Consider the following 7,964-nt stretch of genomic DNA (forward strand, 5'->3'; position numbering starts at 1 on the left):
ACTGGGCAAGTAGTGTGGTCTATTTCACATACAGCCCCCTTATGGACTTGGTGGCCATCTCTCCACCCGGACATTTGTCAGCTTGCCATAGGCCTCTCTGACTGGGATCTCCCTCACATAGTGGACCCCACACAGATCCCACTAAAGCCCAAACCAGGGCAACATAGACCAACTTACCCCATGAATTATTGATGTCATCTCCCCAGCTCAGGTGTAAACTAGCCAGTCTTTTTAATTAAGTGTGCCCAGCTGATTTCTGAAATCGCAAACAGGCCCAAACCTGTGGAGGACCCAGTGACTTTTATTGTAGATCTTGGGGTTGTGAACACACGGGAGCTACATTGTGAAACCCAAACTCCCCAGACAGTATGATTCGGTAGGATGAAATGACATCTGGATTGATCCCAATAAATGTGCCGCTATCCAAGTGGTGTCAAAAACTTGCTGTGGAAAAAATAGTCTATGTTACCCCCTCAATATAACTTTCACTTTCAAAGGAAGGGGCTACCTCAGAACAACATGGCCTATGGGAAATACTTGGGGAATGCGATTCTATATTAATGGCCCTGGTTATGACTTTGGTCTATGGTTCACCATCCGGCTTAAAAAGGAAGAAAATCCCACAGCAATAGGGCCCAATCAATTCAAGTCAGGAATTAAGCCTCCTAAACCTCCCATGCCTAGATCTACCAAAACCCCTCTACCATCTCATACTTCGCAGTTTCTGTCTTTGCCTACTTCCCCAGTCCAGAGCACAGCTGACTCCTCCCCCTGGGAACTAATTAAAGGAACCTTTATGGTACTGAACTCCACACAGTCAGAACTCCTTGCATTTCAGCCCAGGTATTTGACAGCTCTGTACATTATTGTGTAATGGTGCAGATACCCCCCAGGGTGCTCTATCATGATCCAGAATCCTTTGAAGGTCTACTAGGTGGACAAACAACCCGATTTTGCCGGGAGCCAGTGTCCCTTACTCTAGCCATCCTATTGGGGCTAGGAGCTGCTGCAGGATTGGGTACAGGAACAGCTGATATGATCCATGGGTCACAACAAATGGCCTGATTAGAAACAGCAATAAATCAAGACTTGAAGACGTTAGAGACCTCCATCACAGTTTTGCAGGAATCCTTAACCTCTCTCTCTAAAGTTGTTTTACAGAACAGGTGAGGATTAGACCTCCATTTAATAAGGGAGGGGGGCCTCTGTGCTGTACTGAGAGAAAAATACTGTTTTTATGCTGACCATACTGGAGTTGTAAAATAATCCATGAGTAAATTGAGAAAATGCCTTGAAGAGCACCAGAGAGAAAGGGAGATTCAACAAGTGTGGTTTGAGTCATGGTTTACCTTGTCCCCCTGGTTAACTACACTCCTATCAGCCTTAGCTGGACCCCTGATCATGCTTATGGTGTTGATAACTGTGGGACCTTGTTTGCTTAACCTCATAGTTTCCTTTCTCCAGGCTCAGATTGGGCAGGTAAAACTCATGGTAATCAGACAGAAATACACTTCACTGGCAGAAATAGAATGTGAGACCCCACAAAAATTATGATTCATTACTTTTAAAATTAAAAGTAGGCAGAAAAAGGAGAAATGAAAGAATTAAAGAAATTAAAATTGAAACGTAAAGAAACAGGTTTTGTAAAGTTTACAAGCTGTGCTCAGAACCTGAAATTCCTGTGTCAGTGAAGACAATTCCCGGAACTGCCCATTAGATGTGTTGAAATCTTTCCTGACCACCTAGTTACTTAACAACCCCTTCCCAGCAACCGTGCATCTCAGCACGTATACATCTCAGGGCTTCAAACAATCAGTTTAAATGTATACCCCTTCTCAGGGCTGACCAATCACCCCCTGCCCGAACTGTTCCCGCCAATGAATGTGCTAATCATGTTTTAGAGTTGTTATTTGATTTTCCCACAGTATATGATATTTGCTAAAGGAGGCTATGATGTATATAAAGTCCCTGCACTCTCTAAAGATTGTATATAATCTCTTCTCAAGTTGTTCTCGGGGCTCTTTGTTCTTTCCTCCTCTGAAGTGAGCTTTGAGCCCCAGCATGCTGGACCCCCAATAAACCATTTGCTGTGGCATGAGACAATAGGTGCTTGGGTTTTCTCATGTCTCCAAATCACATAAAGAATCTATACCTGACAGTCAGTAAGCCTCAAATTGGAGAAGCAGTGCAGTATTAGCGGCAGGGCTATTTGATCACTCCTGATTCAAAGGAAGGGTGTTCAGGCCACCCAATGCCCTTCTGGACTTCAAATATTACCTAGATTTCTGTTTTCATACTTATATTTCACCAGTATATTCTTGTAAATATCGCAGGTTCCCAATACCATAATTCATCCTGCAGAATGATTCCTAAACCAAATCGAACCTGTTATTACCCTTAACCATGCAATATTTCCTCAATATAACTTAACAGAAGAACAAGGATATTGTTGTTCTTACAATACAGGAATGTAGGGGATCTTCCTCCTGCTGAGAACCTCAAAGTTCCGTGCAGAAATGATCCCTGAAGAAGATGTAGACACCTATGAAAGACCTGAGAGAGCAAAAGTCAACTTCCATGTAAAACAACCTGGTCAAAATGAAGGGATGTGTCTGAAAGCCTCTCTCTTCTTAATGTAGATTAAATCGACCAAACCAGGCCTGTGTGGAGAGCTGTTCCCGGGTGCCTATGGTTGATATACCATTCTATCTTGTGAAAGTGTCACAGGAAGTATGGGCAGCCTCCATCTCATGGGACCCTTGGAAGCAACTGTTAGGAAAAAGTGGTTGCCAACCCAGTGACCTCATTCAGTTCGTGAAGGAAGTGACCTATCACACTTCCTTGGTGATGGAACTCTCTGAACTCGGGATCCAGGAAGCCAGGCACCCAGAGCCAGTCCCAGTCCCAGTCCCAGTGGTCTCATTTGTTTGGATTTACCAAGGACAGAGTCAGTCTTTCTTAGTACCTACTGAAGTGAGAATGGCCAAATGCCAGGAGAGCTCTGAAGAGGGGCCTTTTCTGAGAAAGCAGGTTGTGGCTCAACCATGGCTCCTGACAACTTCACAGAGTTGGCAAAGAAGTCCAGGTCTGAGATAGGACAGGCCATTTTGGTGGAACATAGTATGGCCCACCAGTCAGAGGACACTCAGGATACTCACAGACATACTTGGGGGAAGGAGATTCCGTTGTGGGTGTCTGTGTGAGTTTGTGGTTTTGTCTCATGTTCTGAGAATAGGTAGGAAAGGCGGTTTGTTTGTTTAGACTGGAATGTTTCTAGAAAGTCGTTTGACAACGCGAGTGTTTCTATGTCTGTGTATCCCACTGAATTCGTTTTTGTAGACATTTGAAGAGAGAATTCATCAATGGTTGTGTCCTGTCTAGTAGAAAGCTTCCCAGCATTCATCTTGCCAAATTAAAGAATAAAGAGCTGCTTGCCTTATGGATGGGCAACACCTATTATCTTCTTAAGTTCCTCTTTTCTTCCTGAATACTGGCCACTCTCCAGAATAGCCTCATGGTATTATTTCCAAGATATGTACCACCTCCAAGCTCTGTGACATGATCATGTACTGGATAGCTGAAGGGAATGAGAGCATCTCAGAAAACTCAGATATCAGTGCGACCAGTAAAGTCTCAGTGGAGAAATACTACTTTGGACTTTTGCTTACCTATTGTTCTGTTGTCCTGAATGTCAGGAACGTGTTTGCCTCAGGCCACCCCTGTGTGAAACCTGAAGAAATCAGTTTTCAAATGGAAAAGGATGGGCGTCACCTGTGGCTCTTTGCTTAATTGCTTTGGAAATGGATGTGGCTGAATCAGCCTCTTTGCCCTCTGTGAGGCAGTGGCTTAGATTCTCAGCACCTGATGGATCTAAAGAAAGTTTCCAAGTGTGCATCCAAAACGAAAATGGCCAAAAGAGCAGTCATTGTGGATGAAGTCTCTCGCCTTCCTCTGTAAGCTTCCTGACCTCCATCAAGTGAGAATAGGGATCCGTTGGGTCAAACCAGTTCTTCAAAGCTCTGCAGAGGCTAGCCAATAGGTGCTTGGGTTTTCTCAGGACACCAATTCACATAAAGAATCTATACCAGTCAGTTGGCCAAAAACTGGAGAAGCAGAGCAGTATTAAAGAAGGGCTATTTGATCACTCTTGGTTCACAGGAATGGTGTCTAGTCCACTCTGACTTTAGGCAAATGAGGGGCAAGGGAGCTTATTTTGGACACTGTCTTGGGCTGCGCCCGTCATGGAAACCTCTAGCTAGAGGTTATTCAGAGTGTCTATGTTGAAGAAGATGAGGGCCATGTGGGAGTTTTTTGGTTTTAATTGTGGTCAATTGTTGGTGGTTAGAAGAGAATCCTGGGTCCACCTGGGCTGGAATTCTGGTGCGATTCCCCTTAAAGACTGAGTTCTGGAACTGACCTCAGAGAAGTATTGCCATTAATTGTGTTGGGATTTTAGGCGGCCATGCATGAGAGTCGCCATTGGAAACTGAGATCTAAGCCTGGGGTGGCTATTCACCAAGCACTGTCAATCTCAGCCAGGACATCACATGATTTTATTCTGAAAGACTTGGCAGCCATTGTTGACAGTCAAAACACACATGGACCTCACATTGTAGACCTCAATGGGCCTGGCTTCATGTGGCCTTTTGGCCACTCTTTGGAAAGACTTGCCTCTGAAAATTCTCCAGAATTTTCCTTGAAATGTGCTTCCTAAAAATTTAATGGTTCCTGAATGAATTGAAACCCACAGTTTCTCCAACTTCATCCTTGAAAAATGTCTAGATAAATACCATGAAATTTTTGAAATTTCCACCACCAGGTGGCACTGGAGAACCTTTGGATGTCCTGTTGCTGATCAAGAGTGTACCAGACAGTGCCTTCCTTGACTGGGTTTCATGAAAATGGTGTAGAACAGAGCTGCCAGTATGGTGGAGCCTGCTGAGTAGTGGGCCCAGAGCTGTGGTGTGCAGTTGTGTGATAAAACATCTGTGGTGGGGTCATGTGGATATTACTTTGGCTTCCAAATGCTTGTGACTGACATGGTGCAGCCAGCATACCTTTGTATATTAAGCCATCTTGTTAGATGGAGAGTTTTCAGGGCAATGTTCAGAATCAAGTTGCTACGGTCAAGGGGGCAAGCAATGTGGCATAGAAGCCTGGTTGGTGCATTCTCCTGCAGACCCTTACACACCACACGTGACAGAACTCCCTCCAGCACTGTGTCCCAGTGGAACTCCTTGTATTTTGTGAAGCAAATACCAAACTCCCAGTGCAGCAACAAGAAACACAACAAAATTGGAGAATGACCAAATGGCTTCACAGTCTACACGGAAAGATTCTTAGACCCCAGTGGCCACAGTAAACCCACAAAGAGAGAATTCAGCACTGCTACCTCATGTTCATTGGAAAATAAGAAACCATGTCCTCCATGTAACAGATGCATACACAGCTTTGATGGTCTCACTACAAAGGAAGCTAAAGCTCCTGAAAACAACATATATTTCAAGTGTACAACCTCAAAGACAGTTTCCCAGATGTCTTGAGGCCTGCACACTTCCATGTTTGTGGAGTTTTTACAGTCTCCATTACTTTTGGAAACTCCTCTACCACCTCGAGTGTTGTGAACTCCAGAGCATTTTCAATTCCAGATATGTATTCCTAGATTTTCTAACTCTTCTCCTCTAATTGTATCTTACTTGGGGCTAAGGTAATGTCAAGGCATTGTTCTGGATGAGAGTGGGAAGATTTTTTTGTAGCACATATTTGCATACACATTGGATTCATTTTCCAATTATTCATTCAAAATACTGAATCCCTCATAGTAACCCACTCCCTACTAGACTCTGACTACAAATCCTATTATGATGGATAAAAATAGACCAAACCCAATTGAAATACAAGTAGTTCAGAGGATGCAAGGTTAACATTTGGATGTTCCTTTTGCATTATATATGGTAGGAGTTTTAAATCTAGTCATTTTTTTGTTGAAACACTTCTCCATGTGTTTTTAAAGTTAACAAATATATGAATTCATGTCTCCATTTCTCTGTAGCCTATTCAGCACATATATTTTTATATGCACATATAGAATCCTACCTGGTACCACACGTACATTCTTGTGAGGTGGCTCACTTGGCAGATACAAACTGTGAGAAGAGATCACTCCTGTTAAACACTGTTGAAACTGAAAATTTAACCTATGAGTGAGTATCCTAGCTGAACAACATTATACATAAATTCATGTTCAGTAAAATGAATATTTTTAGATCTGTGGATGATATATATTTCATGGTGAATTTCATTTGGCTTGTATATTAATACTTTTTAATTTCTGTGTGTGTATTTTAATATATATATATATATATATATATATATATATATATATATATATATACACTCTCCAGAGTTTTCAAAATATGAAATAAATGTATCTTATTATGTACTCCCTAAATTCATTAATATTTAAGTGCGTATTTATAATCAACTTTTCATAAGATTATTCTAAGACATATTCATCCTCCTGAAATACGTATTTGTTTCCTAGTACTGAAAACTAAGTTAAGTGAATTGTGCATACATATCCTAATATTTTTACACTAATTGACCCAGGTTAATATAAATGCAAGTAGATTTCTATAGGACATGATGTGTATTTTGACGTTCATTTTTTTTCAACACTTGTACATTACTATTTCCTCAGTTTATGCACATCATAAGATATATATTTCATCCACAAGTTCACAAATTTAAAGGCTTTTGTTTCACTTTCAATCACATCCTGCTTCAGAACACATGTATTCCTCCAGGTTACATGACTGGTCTTTTCATGAGACTTCTTTCCAAACACATTATTTTCGATTTCCACAATTACTTTTGAATCAAAACTCACACATTCTTCATGATAAACCATAACCCTAATATTACCATTAGATGTATAACTGGTTTGAATGAATGGATATATATCAATATAAGGTTTCCTGTATATTTTCAGATATCAATTTGAACCATTATTTAAGTTGGAACCAGTTATATTATTTATTCACAGTATGGTCTATTCATGCATTATTTCTATATTCATAGACACAGTGTACACCTATTTGTATTCAAAATACTAATTTACACGTCTTCAAAATACTGTTCCTAGAAATGGTGAAAGAAATACTCATGTCACCTGATCTACATATACATTTTATCACAGTAATATTCTGGAAACAAAAAGCAAATGTCACACTTATGATTGTACTAAAGCCTAAATGGAAATTGAACATGGATTACTAAAATCATTAATGTCCAGTTTGCCTATTGCTCTCAAATGTGGATCCTATTGGTGACTACATATTTGTTTCTTCCTAAGATTATATATTCAACCTCAAACCTGTTGAAAATGTCTAATCCTATTACTCACCTTATACTTTGCCTGATTTCCTAATGTCTCTATTGATATATATTTTCCCCAGTTCATCATTGTGACTGCCTCTTAACATGTGCTGACATTTACATTCACTCTCTACATGAAACCCTATTGCTAAAGACCATTTTGTCCAAATCCTATACTCACTCATCTTTCTAAAACTACCGTCTATCTTTCTAATCCTACCGACTATCCCTTTTTGACTGCATGTTCTCTTCGACATTCAATCATCCAAGGTACAATATCCTATACCATTGTATATTGATTTATCTGAGACATCTGTGCAGAAATTAATTCAAAGCTAAGTATCCCAATCAAGGGCACAATGCCCTTCTGGGCATCAAATCTTACCTAGATTTCTGTTTTCATACCTATATTTCAACTGTATATTTTGTAAATATCACATGTTCCCATAACCATTATTCATCCTGCAGAATTATTCCTAACCCAATCGAACATGTTGTTAACCCTAACCATACACTGTTCCCTCAATCTAAGTTTACAGAAGATCAGGGAGAGAGTTGGTCTTCCAATACTGGATTGTAGGGTATCT

This window comes from Callospermophilus lateralis, unplaced genomic scaffold (assembly GCF_048772815.1).
Source record: "Callospermophilus lateralis isolate mCalLat2 unplaced genomic scaffold, mCalLat2.hap1 Scaffold_72, whole genome shotgun sequence".
Lineage (NCBI taxonomy): Eukaryota > Metazoa > Chordata > Mammalia > Rodentia > Sciuridae > Callospermophilus > Callospermophilus lateralis.